The 16,419-nt window shown below is 33.5% G+C and overlaps 1 protein-coding gene across 1 annotated transcript in view; it reads right to left on the bottom strand.

Annotated features, from left to right (window-relative positions):
- LOC113499865 (transcription factor egl-13) overlaps positions 1 to 11,488 on the bottom strand; it is a 99,957-nt gene extending 88,469 nt beyond the window's left edge. Inside the window, exon 1 of the mRNA XM_026880443.1 lies at positions 11,068 to 11,488. The gene's annotated coding sequence lies outside the window, so the exon portion shown is untranslated. The remainder of the gene's footprint in view (positions 1 to 11,067) is intronic.
- Between the last annotated feature and the right edge of the window lie 4,931 nt (positions 11,489 to 16,419).

The raw sequence follows: 16,419 nt of genomic DNA on the forward strand, positions 1-16,419 counted from the left end.
TCCCTGTGGAACACCTTTTTAGGAAAGCGAGAATGCTTTAATTTGAAATACGAAATTGCGGATTCCTTTTAACAATAACAATAAACTGAGCAATTAAGGGAGAAATCAATACATTAATAAAATCTTATAACAAACCACCCATATGGGACTAAGCCATAAAAAATGGCAAGCAGAAGAATCGAACATAGAAATTTGATATTATTTTTCCCAATACCCCGTACGTCCAGATGTGTTAATGCAGTACATGTGTTCGTTTATCTCCAGTACAATACGGCTGAATGCCTGCCCAATGCCTTGTCTTGCACGAATTATTTATAGATACCATTCCTCTTTTGTTTAATTATAATATGAATCTTTATTTTCATTTGGACTGGGCTTGTTGATTTTTTTGACGTCCGTTGCTTCTTGTCGAGATTATTGAATCACTAATTCTGTTTTTACATTGACTTCATATTGCTGTATATAAAATATATTTTTTTATTTCAATATGCGTTATTTTGATTTTTTCTTTACCTACGTTATTGCTGAATTCCAACATCTTCAAGTTAATTCGAATTCCGCCAACTACCACTTGAAATTTCATCCTCTAAAATTCTCCAAACATTAATAGATCATTCATTCTTCAACTTCCTTGCTAGCTTATATAAACGTCATTAGTCGTCCCTAACTTCATCCCCATCTTTAATCACCAGATGTCAATGATCAACATCGTTAAGTATCTCCGAACAGACATCTTAAACAATAGTTTTAGTGAGTGTAAAATGAACTGATACTGGATAGGTCCTGTCGAGGTCATAAAATCTGTCATTGGTAACATTAAGGAAGGACTTGGAGTGAAGAGGGAATTACATTCAGGAAATGAAGAAGGGATTGTTCAAATAAATGGGCATTGTAAGGCCTGAATTACAGGAACGGAAAGATATCTGTTAGCTACAGTTTCTTCTCCGTTAAAATTAGGGAATCATCATGGTAATATATCTACTAGTGCGTTATAGTGATGGAACTTTTCTTGCATCGTTTCATGATTTTTACTAAACCAGGTATTTTTTTTGGAATTCATTTTCTGTAATTAAATATTTAATAATAACCTTTTAGCAGTGGATCTTGATAGTCTGATTTGTTGTTGAGAACGTTTGTAGTTAAAATACGTTTCTTAGACAATAAAGAAAGCGAACGAACCTAAGCTAATAATTACACCTAAACGCTCCCAAATCATATTTCATCTTTAGTTTACGAATACCATTATAAAAATCACATCTGATATCTATCAACGGAAGTCCATAGAAACTCGTTTGATTATTATTATAACAATTTTGTACGTAAAATTAGAACTATTACGTACAAAGGGGCATAATAAAGAATTTTATGAGCTTACATCGAACGTCAGTTAAATATCCACAGGATGCAGGATTATCAAACAATATGGATTTAAGATCAGAGAAAATGTTATGAGATTTTGGAAACATAATATCGAAAAGCCAAGGTGTCTTGTATGTCTGACAATAAAAAACTGAGTCTAAGAGAAATAGTTGTATGTATATCCCATAATAGTAAAACAAGTTTAGAAGTATCAGAGTAAAATGAAAATTTTAACAAATATAGGAAGTACATTTTTGCCGAAAATAATTTTAAGGCATAATTTTATTTTTAAAAGCATTAATTATGATAGAGTCATACATTTCAGACGTCCAACATATTTTTTCATTATAAACAAAAGTGAATCGACCTTTTTATTAAACAAACATGTTCATCCGGATTTTCCTCCTGTATTTTTCCACGTCCAACTATATAATTATCCGATTCTAAATCAATCTCCATACAATACAGAAGCAATATGTCAATCGATTTTTGTTCCGACAGCCATTTTTCTCTTTTACAAACAAACAGACGTCTGTTTGATAGTAACATGTTTACTTTCAGACGTCACTTTAGCCATAAATTATAGGGAAATCACATTAATCTTTGTTTGACTCAATTTTGGAGCGATTCGAGCTACTGATGGGTTCCTGGGAGTTTGGGAATGACAATACTAAAATATTACGAGGATATTCGTGGAAAGCGAAAGGATTAAAGTTTATCCAGGTTATGTGAGCTTAAAATAACCGCAATCGTAGAGAAAATTGTAGGAATCTTTGTAGATCTTAATGAAAAGAAATTGGTCAAGTACGGATCTATAAAAATAGGCTAAAAACTAATTCCCAATCAAACTCATGATCTTAAGGTTCCTGATGCAAGATTTTGATTTCAGTGTGATGACGGACAATGGAGGGGCTATAAGCAGACGATTAGGCGAAAAACTCCATTCCTTTGATGAAAATCTACCACACGCTACGAATCCCAATACCTACACCAAAAATAATAAGATCAAATACGACTATAATAACATCGAACCAAATCCCATTTCACACGTGTTACAATAAAGGTATTTCTTTTGAACAGGCTCGTATGTCCCCCGACAATTGTACAGGAAACTCTTTATTTTCTATATCCATGGAGAGGAGGAGACGGCACGTAGACCTTGGGAGCTCAAAACGATGTACTTACAATTGATATTATATTATTATAGGTTGGTCTTGATACACATCTAGTAATATCAGTAGGAACTTGTCAGTTACTGTTGTAATGTTCTTGGATTTTGAAATGACAATATTTTTACTCTTTAATTTTTTTATCCCAAGAAATACCACCTGTGAGACACAGGTCTTGTTGTCTTTCGCAAGCCAAAGTTCATGTTTGCTGTCAATAATAAAAAGGCAATATTGAGAAGAATTAATTTTAAAGAATGACAGAAATTCAATTTTGGAACTGTATTACGTGAAGATAAGTAATCAGATTTTTCCTACACAGAACAATGCTGTACACTTCATATTCAGACTCAATCTTTAAAAGCTAAAAACTTATTGAATCCAAGCTCATTACAAGGCCATTTCCGATTCGCCTTTCCCAGTGTTCTCGTCCACTTTGCTTCGATTCTTTCCAAACACCAACAATGGCACTTCCTTAGCATTCTGTTGTCGCCCTACAATAATTGCGCAATAACTACACAATAAAACACGTGCTAGCAAACAGAAGGGGTTCTGACGCTGAATAATAGGGACACCTAAAATGTACACCTACTGAGTATTCTTTCGATTCGTTGTTAGAGGGACAAGTTGTAAGCTGTTTAGGGTTTAGAAAAAATAGAAGCTTTAATAGATTAGTACGTGTTAACAAACAACTGACTTTAAATAAAAACTACTCAGCCAAATTTGATGATTTTTTTTATTTGACCAAATGACAGCTATTTGCCGTTAATAAAAAAATAATCAACAAATCGATGCAGTCGAAGCAACAACATAAAAAGGTCGAATTCGAAAAAACAGTTGAATTCAAAAGCTCCTCTTTTTTGGATTCGCATTGATATAAAAGAGTTATCAATGTCAAGGTGCCACAATAAATTTGCATGAAAGCATTCGACGTAGTCAGTCTAAATATTTCTGACAATTCCAAGTTTCTCAAAAAGAATGAGAAGCTCTTCATCCAAGTTTTTTAAAAAGCAGACATGTATCTTCTTTTTATGATCAGTTCCTCTATACAAAAAGAGCAGTCAGCATATGACAGAACTACATAATACATTATTACAAGTATGATAATCGCTGGTCGCTCATAACTTGTTCCCAAATTTGTCTTTGTCCTTTTTTAAGATTCAATGAAAGAAACGGAAGGCGTTGTCTACGGGAATCGAGGAATTATATCAAGGGTTCGAAGGGCGCAATCCATTGTCGGCCAGTCAATGAGGTTTATTTAGCATAAAATATTATTCAAATAACTTCGAGAGGTGCTAATGCGTTTGTAAAACGGTACTTAGGCAATGTTTGTGTTCACAAGACTTGGTTTTTTACTTTTGATAAAGTATTAGTAAGAGAAAAGAGTCAGAAAATGTTTTTAGATGGTTTAGTTCCATCACCAAAATGTTTTGAGGGCAGATGATGAATGTAAGGACCATTAAAAGAAATATAAGCGCAAAATGTTTTACCCCATATGGGAAACTGGTAAAAACTCTATTTTTCGTATACCTAAATATAATTACCGAGTCCCCATAATTTTTATTTCCCTTTTGTGCTCACACAAAACCTACGTTCACGCACAGTGGTCCTAATCGACAAAGCTGAAGACAAAATAAGAAAACTCCATTCAATAAAGTATTTGTATTACACATGGTATTCACAATGGGACGAACAAAGAAGAGACGTGGCGGGAATTAATAAAAATCCAGGCCAAAGGTAGGGTGGCGATAATCCTGACAATTTCAGTCAACGACTTGCACAATGGTGACGTAATACGTGACCTACCTATGTAATTTGGTCGGGTTGTAGCAAGCATTTGTCTTGTAAATCGGATGGGTGTGTCGGATAAGACTACTAATAATAGGGTCACAATTTTTTCTGTTCCTTTTTCGAATTTTTCAGTTGGGAAAGTTTTTATTGAAATGTTACAGCTCTTGTTTTTTTTATGAAATATTTAATTTTACGATTGCAATTGACATTTTAAAACAAAGTTGCAAATGTTACTTCATAATTTGTAACAGCCTTATTTAGTTACCAAACACGAGTCAGTTAAAACCCCATTTCTTATAGAAAAAATAGGTAAGTAGAAAAACTTTTTCATTTTATTAAGTGTACTAAAATAATTACGATTATTAGGCCATAACAATACTAACTGTAAAGTTCTAGTTAGTTACTATGTAACGTAATGACCATAAGACAGGTCAGCATAATTACCGGTAACGACTTAGCTTTTACAAATTATAAGCCCACTAACCTATTTAAAATTAACCGTGTAACATCGTGTGGGGTGGTTTAATTATAAGGTAGTGTTATAAAATTACTTAGTCCTATAAATGTAATGCACATTGTATTTTTGCTACTTAAAATAGCATTAAGACGGAGCAAAAGTCAGATATGCACTTGTATTGAATAATAAGTGTCGTGTCATAAGTTAAAAAACAGTAGTTTAAATGTAAAAGTATAAAAAAAAATGAACAAAAAGCAGCCCTTTCCATACATAATAAATTTAAAATTTGAAATGTGTGTATTTAATTATATTGACTAGCAACAGTATTCGTGATTTCAAACACGTAAGTTAGCAATAAAATTGTTTATCAAAATCAAAAAGAAAGAACCTCTCAGATCATTACACACTAATAAAACTCGAATACTCGTAACCATTAAAAGTCCAGTAACCACAATGTTTAAACATCGACTCAAGACAAAAACCACATCCTATAGATTTTTATTAAAAACTAATAAATAGTTAAAAACCTTATTAAAATTTACCACAAACTTCGTTTTATGAACTTTTGACGTTACCTATTTAGTCTATGGTTAAATAGATTTTTTTTTATATCTTACATCCGGTGCATGCAGTTTACATTCGATTGGATTTACGACTGTTTTCATTGCTCGGCGTTTTAATATAAATAAAGCCAGTTTCCTGTTGGTTAATAACAAAAATAATATTTAGTAAAAACAATTGGTGTTACCTAGTTTCGGGGAATATGGATTTATTGTTGTTAGAATTTGATGAACTTCCTCATTTTTTACGTAACTCTCTTGTAATATAAACATCTGTACTTTACATCATTTACCTTAATTTCCAGTAAGGTTAATAATGTTAGCTAACAATTGAAATGATGGTCAGAGTTGAGTATAATACTATCGATAAAGGAATAGTGTTTTTTAAAAATAGCAGCCTTATAGAGCAGAGCATCCCCTTTAAAGCTATCATTGAAAAATGGCCACTCGATTTTTTTTTATCTTATCAATTTTTTACTTTCCTGCTTTCTTAGCTATCTTACTAATAAATAATTATTACATTTGGTTAAATTTGTCTCATGTATTCAAATACTTATATATTTTTTGCGATCTATTCATTTTGAGTACAAACGGAAACTTGAAAGAAAACACAATATTTTCGAATATATTCCTTTTCATCTATTCTTATTAATTAACTGTTGATACTTTCAATCATTTTTCAAACCAAAAAAAATCAAATTACAATCATCAATCCTAATTTCCGAAACACATGAAAATCAAAAACTAAAAGAAAATCTATCAGCACTGTGGGACAAAAGTAGTTCAAAATGTACAGAGAATTATGTTTGTCTGTCTGTATGTTTGTATGTATGTAAGTCGTAAAACGGAGGCGCTAATTGATGAGTGTCGTGGCAAGCGGTGATACGCCCTGCGTTTGACAAGCCGACAACTAAACGAATTTCCTATACAAATGTTCACAGAAATAGCTTAGAACATTCCTAGTGCTCATTACCCACAAAAAACTTTAACACAGAGGCTAGGTATTTCTAGTTGTTTTCGAGTTGAATAAGTATTGTTTCAAAAATAAGTATGGATAATCATAGAACAAAATATATTCTTTTATTCTTATGTCTTAAAGGATTACAGCTAAGCAATATCCTATAGGTATTTATAGTACATTTGGTTTCAATATCTAAAACTCCAAATACGATGTTTCAATACAGTATAAAAAATCTAAAAAGTTTATAAACGAAAATCAAGTATTAGAAAAGCGTGAAGTAAATTTATTTTAATTAATGTAAAGAATTTTCAACTCATTATCACAAACGGCATTATCAAAAATATCGATTTATTATAACTGTCCTTATTTGCTTAGAGCTGAAACTCTACAAATAAACACCTACTCAATTATCGATACTAAAGAAAACTAATAAGCAATTTTTCCTATACAACTATCTTTACAATCTCCGCATAGTGGTCAATTCAAGTAATTCAAAACTCTTTCATAAGAGACAATAACGTCCAATTAACAGTTTCAAACGTACATACATTATTGTAACCACCCAATCGTAATTCCCAAAAAGTCGTCGTTAACAAATTGACACGTTTTTATGACTTAAAAAACCTTCATTAGTAAAATAGAGACAGCGCTGGTCCGTATAAAACACCATCTCACTCCCACAACTAAAACGATCTTACTTTGTATTATAAGGTATCATTAAACGAAATTTAAGAACAAAATAAACAGTTCCCAAAGACCAAACGATTTCGACAAACAACAGATCAATTCACGTTAATTTACCGCCTACTTAATTTTTAAATTTAATTGCGGTAATTCCGAAGTAAATTTACCATGCTGACAATACAGCACTAAATTTACCATTGTAGGGTTTCCCATTGAAGGGACCAATTAGGGATTGTCACTGATGAGTAGAAAGGGCTTATTTCGAGTGACGTGAAAAATTGAGCCCTTATTCTTTTAACGATAAGCTGTTTTAGGGTCACCTGATTACGAAACAGGTGTTAATAATTTAAACAAGTATTTTTTAACTAAATGTATACGTATCATTTCACCTTATTGATAAAATATGAAGATTTCAGTAGGTATTATATTGTTCTAATCCACTGCAAAAAACATCCATTGCCATTCCCACAGGAACTCTACATTTTGCAATTAAATTATATGCGATAATTCATATTTTATCAAAATATATCTAGCCGTTTAAGCGAAGAAGTACCAAACATACAAACGTTATTTATAATGATAGTGTAATAATTAAATATTCTGTATAAATAGATACTGATTATCTTGCATATTATGCGGTTTTAAAGCTTAATAAATCTCAATTATTTATTAAAACATGCAATTTGTGGCCTGAAATAAAATTAACTAAGCTGAGTACTTATTAAAGTTACATAAGAAATATTGAGTGACTACTAAAGCGTAATGTTGTAATCATAAGTAATTATGTAGACAGAACTTAGCAAAATCCTTGGATATTTTTTTAAACTTTAGAATAATTATTTCTGATAATTTATTAAAACTTTTTACGCACGCTTTACATTTTAAATTCTTTAAATACCCTTATATCTATATTATTATAAGAAAGCTTAATTATATAAATATATACTGAAGAACCTATTTCTAAAACGTATTCATTGAAATTTCAATGTGATCAATAAATGTTCCTTAAAATCCAACAAACGTAATTTTAACCCTAACCTCAAAACACGTAATAAATTTAACCCTAGAAAGATAATCATATTGTGACGTACGTTAAAGATAATCATGCGTAAAATTGACGCATGTGTTTTATCGGTCTGTATATCGAGGTTTATTTATTAATTTGAATAGATATTAATTTTATTATATTTACACTTACATACTAATAATAAATTCAACAAACTATTTATTTATGTTTATTTATTTATTAAAAAAAAACAAAAACTCAAAATTTCTTCTATAAAGTAACAAAACTTTTAAACATTCTCTCTTTACAAAAATAAACTTATTTGTACTTTAAAAACAGTCATGTTGTATTAAAATAAGTAATTAGCTTAACTTATACATAATAGAAACAAATTATACTTATTAGTCAGTCAGAAACAACTTTGGCACATATCAATATTATGCTCTCGACAAATAACTTTTTTGCATTTTTTGCACGATGCATTTGCCTTTCGCCTTATTTTAGAGGGGCAGTAAGTACAGTAAGTACGTTTTTTCGTTACTGGCTCTTCAGTACTGTCATCTGATGTACCAGGCACTTCATTTGGCAAAATATTAGAGATATTATCGCGCAAATATCTCTTCAAAGTAGGAGCTTCTAAACGCTTACGCATAAACGATGACGTCAGGCTCATGTAAAGGTTTCTCATAAATTTTTTGCGACTTTGAACCTTTTCTCCCTTGCTACTGACATTATGGCTGTATATAATAAAAGAATTTATGCAGGCAATGTTTATCATTCCGTACAATAATGCCATAGGCCACCTATTCGTCTTCCTACTGCAGGTCATCACAGAACACATTTGGTCTAGCGTGTCCACTCCGCCTTTAGTTTGATTATAATACATAACCATTTGCGGTTTACCGGTACTTTCGTTGATAGAAGCATCCTCATCACAAGATGATAATAAGTATACCATCTTAGCTGGCTTCGGTTTATATGAGACGAGAGTAAGGGGTCCGTCAAAACAAAACATCGATGTTCCCACTGGCCTGGAGCGACTGTTTTTCAGTACTTCCGGTATCTCGCGTTTGTTTGATCGCACGGTTCCCACAATGGTTAACTTATACGGTTCTTGTAGTAAGTTTTTTGCCAAAGGGATTGAGGTGAACCAATTGTCACACGTAATATTACGACAACTACCGTGCACAGGCTTTGATAACTCCTTCACGTAGTATTCACCGAGTGGTACTCCGTTGGTCTGTGTTCCTCTTCCCAAATAAGGCATTCCATTTATCATATACTTTGTACCACTGTCACACATCATGAGGATTTTTATTCCATACTTACTTGGCTTGTTTGGGATATACATCCTAAACGGACACCGTCCTCTAAAACCAAGTAACTGTTCATCTATGGTCAAATGAGCCCCTGGAGTGTAATTTTGTATGCACTGATGGATAAAGAGATCCCATATTTTTCTAACAGGAGTAAATACATCGTTTTCTCGAAGTGTGGGCCGTATACTTTTGTCATCCATTCTAAGACATCGTATCAAAAAATCAAAACGATCACGACTCATTACAGAGACGTACACCATTGACAAAGATCGATCAAAGAGGTCATCTGTGGACATGTGGTTATCTTTTCTCACTGCTGTCATTACCAGAATACCAAAGAAAGCATAGATTTCATCTTCATTCGTGTCACGAAATGTAGCACCTGTCATAGATTCCCGACGTTTCAATGATATCTCAGCATTTGTCCATTTTACAATTTCCGAAATTATCTCATCAGTAAAAAATAGTTTGAAGCATAAAAGTGGGTCATATATATTGCGGCACATACGCGTCGGACCTCTTTGAGATCTGACAATGTTCAGTGCAGAGACTCGGCTACGCCTCGTGGACTTTGAAGTTGACCAACAATGTTTATTCTTACCTCTAATAGTCCTCTGTGGCAAGGTCAAGATTTTGTTAGAAGCCAATGAAGAACCTGGTTGTTCAATAACATTTTGTTCGTCTAATATTTCACTACCGCTTGACGTTGGCTGCACTTCATGTACCTCATCTATAAACGCTTCTTCTGTATCGCTCTGGACGTCATCTTCACTTACGTGATCTGATATTTCACTGTCAGAATCCTCACCAACAAGCTCGTCATCGCTTTGCAGAAGAGCAGAGAGGATATGCTCATCGTCTAAAGAACTACCCATTTTATTATATATTAGTCACGATATCTATAACAAGAAAATATATATATAATAAGTTATCACGTAAGTAGAACATGAAATAACAATATAATTATCGTATGAGTTAAATCTTAAAAGTCACGTAAAAGATAATCATGCGTCATTTTGACTCACGCGGTCGTTATAGTTCAAAATCAGTGACACTTACCGCATTGACAAGCACGCCTCACGGGAGCTCCAAGCGGCGACTGAGATGTCCTAAACGCACAGCGACGGATTCGCGCTATTTAGAAAGAGAGAGCAATATTTCAAGAATGCATGCGTCAATTTTACGCAGACTATCTTTCTAGGGTTAAGAAATATTTAGGTCTCAACATAAACTAAATAAGCAAAGATATACCTACTTGTATTAAGGTACAAAAAATGTCTAATCGGTCCATCTATTGTGCTTCGAATAATAATATGCAGACATGTCAAATATCGGCAATAACATGTTCATACAAACAGGTTTTCATACAAAACCTACACAGAGAACCGATTACAATAAATATGTATGGACTGTACTGAGTTACAGGGAGATTTGCGACAGAATTATTTTTGTCCACAAAATGTTACCGTTGGACCACTGTGCAGGTTGTAACACGAATAAAATATTATGTAACTATTCTTAAAGACACATTTGACGTTAGAAATCCTGGCTCCAAATATAATTTGTTTATTCAAATTATTGATAATAAATTTTGTTATGATAACGAGAGTGGATTGGACTAGATTACACCACCTACATACAAGTTAAATAACCTAGGCAACCTATTTATAGTAGCCACTAAAGCAATGTACATTTTAAATAAAAAAGTCTAATTTAAAACTGCGACAGAAGTTTAGTTCAATAAAATAAAAATATAAAAGTTACCTTTAGTTGCGTTACCATCGTTCCTCTTGCTGGTCGAGACATCAGAAAAAAAGTGCGACGAAAACTAATAAAAATAAAAAATGTAACAAAACTAACGTAACAACACGTTAAATCGTCCGATCACACCGTTTCTTTGGCATTATTTTCACAATCATTATATAGTTCTAAATGTTAAAGTCACAAAATAATAAAAAAATAAACACACAAACGTAAAATGTAACACAAATTAAAAACAATAGTCCAACACAAATATATTCGCAGCGGAGTTGCGTTCGAAAGAGTTGGTGCGACCGTTCCGCGATCGAACGCGATTCGAGAATTTGTAATAGGAACGTGATACACGTCTTGTGAACGCGCGGCGCCGATACACAATGCTGGCAGATCGAAGCGGGTCGACAATACGCGCGCGCTACAATACCGCCCCCCGCCCCGCGCCCGCCCCGCGCCCACGTGCGACAAGGACGCACCGACCTAATGTCACTGCCCTATGAACAATGCCGTCCTTCGGAGCCCTGTTCTCTCCGAATATGAATTAAACACCAAATTCTGACCACACCATCACCTATATCACTCTACAATCTACCCAAAAGTACAAAAATCTGATGCAGTTGTATTGAAGAGATGTGTTATAATCAATTGTCTATGCGGAATAACAGCTTTCATCCCGCGGAATCTATACAAAGCGGTTGAGGCCATCCTTTTCTAGCGGGGCATGTGTGCGTGGCGGGCGTGCGCTCTCCCGCTCGGGCGCGCGGGCGCGGCGCTAGGCGAGGCTGCTCTCGCTCTAAGCTCCGCCCTGCGGCGTCCGTGAGAGCGGCGAGTGCGCGCAGTGTGCGTGCCGCGGTGAATAGCCCGGCATTGTGAAACCATTCCGCACACAATGAGACTCAGGTGGGTGTGCGCTCTATGAGGGCGTTTAAAAAGTCAATACAATCTCCGTTACGTTTGTATTTGTGGAGAAAATTTTCTTTATTCACGAATGTTGGAGGATCTAACTGGGCGTGTTATTGTACCATTGTGTCAGAGGCGTGGCTAAAGGAAAACGTTCTATTGTGTGCGCCGTTTGTACGATTGGCGAGTCTATTGTTGTCTGACAAGGGATTCCCACCAAACCTGTAAGGCGACGCCGAAATGTGCCGAACTGGGTTGTCACTGGCCTTTTGATATTCGTATACGTAGCCATTAATCTTGAATGATTTCATTCATCGAGTATTGAATTACGTTGAGATAATGATACGAGTAATGTTGAAAAAAATAAAATAAAAATGTAAATTTATGCTGAATGTCAATGTCGGCTGCTATAAATACGGCGCACGATTTTAGAGCGAGTGTAACTGGGACATAGTACGACGTAATCCCTACGGAACAGATGGATTCACGGTTTCTATAGAGTTTCATATTTTCACGAGAGTTTCGAATAAATACGTTGAAAAACGTTCTGTTTGCGGAAAACATTGATTTATCCCACGATTGTAATAAAGAATATAATGTCACGTCTGAAACATCACAAATTTCAGCCATCTTTTATCCCGTTGTTGGCTAGAGACTCTACCTATGAAGAGAACCTTTATAGCTATACCCTACATTAGTCACAATTACCTGAACTAAAACCGATACAAACAAATCTCACAACTAAAAAGCATTCACGGAATTCGAACTCCCAGCCCTTTAGTGACCCAAAACCAGCCAGTGAACCAAGAAACAAACAGCTCAGCCTGACTCATGAATATTCAAACCAAACTTGATGTTTTAATTTCCCTAGCCGCGTTATTTTGAGAAACCTTTGAAATCTTATCTTTACAATTATCATTTTTATAGCAAGATAATATTTAAGACGGTAGTTCAACTTAAATCTCTTAAAACAGGACGTTTACTTGTTGAAAAGAGACAACGATATACAAAATGTAGAGCCCCATCTCGCTCCCACACAAGTTTACGACATCACTTTATTATATAATTCTAACGTAATAAAATAAAGATTATACCGATTAAGAAGTAAGTTAACTGTCAATTATTAAGTTATTTCAGTAAATATGTAATTATTAACTAATCGTTTTGAATTTTAACTTTAATTGGAATGTTTTTAACTTTTTTATCAAACGGTGATGTTAAGATAACTAAACGGTTTGTGGAATGACTTTATCTATGTTTACATTTAATCATGGTTAAAACACAGTTATAAGTGTTTGTTATTTCTTACATTTTTGCATAATTATTAACGGCGTTATCAGAAACTAATAATTTGTGGTCAGATAGAGTCGAAGAAATTATATCTCAAATCAATGTTCTTTGAAACTTGGTAATTGAATATTCTTTTTAAAACTCACATTTTGTCATTCGAAGACCGTCTTTTTTATAAGTTGTCAGGTTTTGCCCAGCTGTGGGACTCGTGTTGGGATTATTTCAATGTCTCGTGAAAGGTTATAAGTAGCTATAAGTTGTCAGAAGATGTAAATAGCGACTTTCAAAGATTTTTGAACAGCTTAAGGTCCCTATTCTACTGAAAAACTTTAATTAGCTGTGAATCCGTTTTTAATTACTATGTTTTCTTTAATCATTTAACAGTTATATCTAAGAATAATTATGTACATAATATTTTGTAAAATTTTGGATTGAACCTGCAACTCGTGCTTAATAATCCGTCCATAGAATGATAAACCCACCACGACATTTTACAGCTAAATATTATCGTAATATATCTTTAGATGTGATATATTATTTGCAGAGGTATTGACCTCTAAACCCTGGACACATATAAAGAATATAAGAACCATGTAACAACCCACGTACATAAATAATTTATTAATAATTTCATCATTTTTGGTATAGTTAGTCACAAGCAACATACTGTGCTATTTCAGTTTAACTTACCTCATAGTATCAAACTAATTATGGAAGCTTAAACATTATTAATTGATTAATGTTATAAAATCATATAAGATTCCCACGGAAAAACATAAAAAATAAAATTTTAAGTTTCCCATCTGAATAGTTAAATTGCCTAGTTTTGGATAAGAAAGACATAAATTTTAATCTTAAAGTTAAGTGTAATAAAATAAAATATATATTGATAATAAACATAAAAAATATAATTAATGTTTAGTTCGCCGAAAAAGTTTGGTGATGTCTGACGAATAAAAATCTCTTGTTCGGAGTAGCTTTGAAAGAAAAAAACATTTCTTAAAAAGTGTTGAAAATGTGCTTATGAAGATGCGACAACTTTATTTTTAGTCAATTTGAAGTCAAACAGTCTCTATCATTTAAATAACCATAAAGAAAATATAAGATCTCAAAATTAAGTTGAATCTAAGGTTAACAAATTGACATTAAAATTTGATCTCAATGTTACTACGAGTAGTTTATCTGCATTGCATCTAACCAATAGTACTAAAACTGAACTTAAGATATTCCTAAATTTCTCCCGTCGGATGTAACCATTATAATCAATAAGAACACATATACACACACACACACACACACACATCCCTAAAACACACAAATTGACCTTTTCAAAACTCAACCTTTGTATAAGGACAAGATCTTTCTTTGAAGGAAGACAATATGACCTACATACCGCGCACGCGTGTAAGAATGTGTGTCTCGGGGGTTGCCCCCACCCCCTCGGGGAACAGTGGGGTCTGGGGGTGGGGTCACCCCCCCATGGCTGTGTTCCAAGCTTTTATTAGCCGTGCGGGGGTAAATTGCTTTTTGTTTGATGATTTGTAATGAGTATTTGTGGATATTATATATTTTTTTGTTTTTGTGTTTGTCTGTTTGATTTTGTGCGTGGTTTGTGAGTATTTTTGTGATATTGTTCGGTATTATTTTATTTTTATTTTAGTACAGTTTCATATTTTTGTTTAGATGATTATGAAATGATATGATACTTGAAAAGGCGAGACAGTTTTTCGTTTCAAGTACATAATAAATGTTTTTCTATCTCCACGAATTACGTTTTCATACATTTTAGCTATTTCTAACAAACTTATTGTTTTTTAGGTACTTATTATTTCATATCTAAACAAACATATTTTTTTCCTTTAGGAACTTACGTCAAGATTTATCGTAAATAATGTATTTCGGTACATTACTACACAATTTATACATAGCCCTACATTTAAATAGCCCCCAGCTAGCTAATTAAGGAGTTTCAGGTAAAACTCGTTCCTTTGTCTCGGTAATGAAGATTATCGACTAAGGAACAGAACCCGGGGCAAGGCAATTACTTGATTGGTTTCTGGTGTTGTTTGTACCCCCAAACGATGGTGTGGGTTTGTTTGTGGAACCCTACTCCTTTACAACTTGTGTCGGTCTTAAGATTATTTGCCCGTAAAGAGATGAAGAATTTTGATAATGTTTTCTTAGAGTTAGCTCCGTAATTATTAGGGGATCTATTTTCTTTTTTTGTATTTCTGTTTAATAAATGTATTGATCTCGTTTTCTATTTGTGTACCTATCTAAAGTATAATAATTCGAACGGTTTGTGTATAAATTAAAAAAATCAAAGAAACCGATTTTTTATTATAGATAACAATCTTTAATTTATTTAAAATTTTAATCAAAATTAAGAAATGCAGCTAATCGTTGTAAAATCTAGCACTAAAATTATATTACTGTTTCAATTTAAATAATTTAAAATAAATATTCAACGCACGCAACAAATAATGTAAAAGAATTCCTTTCATAAAAACAACACGGTATCTGGCATTCAATCTTTTAAAAAATAAATTCAATTTTATAAAAAATCGAAGTGAAAAAAGATGGCCGTGCGCCGAAAATTCGAAATTTAAAAGTAGAAGCCGCTTCACCTTAACCGATGTCAGTGGAGGGCGCGCGGGCTAATTGGCGTCACTTAGCGCGTCCGCGGGCTATCTATTTAAAGATCTTTGCTTCGCTTTGAATCTAATCCGCGCGAGTCCATGTCTCATTGTGGCATTTCCGCCTCTGTTACGCTCAATGGTCGATGTTTTTTTGTTTAATTAGGACTTGGTTTACAGGTATTGTCTGTAATTTAGTGGGGATTTGTTGGGTTCCAGCTACTTGGCTTACGATTTCACGATTTGTGTGGGTTTCGTTTAATGTTAGGACTTCGACTTTTAGACAAATACTTTTGTTGCACAGTCGTTGAAACCAAACGTAATTGCCGTGTACTATATACACTGACTGCGATACAGTTAGAGAATAAACATAATTTGCCAGGAAATAAGATTGATTTTTGTAAAGCACCTTACTTAAAGAGCTTTGAGACTATGTAAGTCTCTTAAGTTATAAAATTATGTGTCAGTGCTTACATTTAGTATGTACCTAATAAGTAAATTACTAACGTTCTGTACTTAGAACCTATCTAATTGT

Source organism: Trichoplusia ni, chromosome 13, assembly GCF_003590095.1.
Source record: "Trichoplusia ni isolate ovarian cell line Hi5 chromosome 13, tn1, whole genome shotgun sequence".
NCBI lineage: Eukaryota > Metazoa > Arthropoda > Insecta > Lepidoptera > Noctuidae > Trichoplusia > Trichoplusia ni.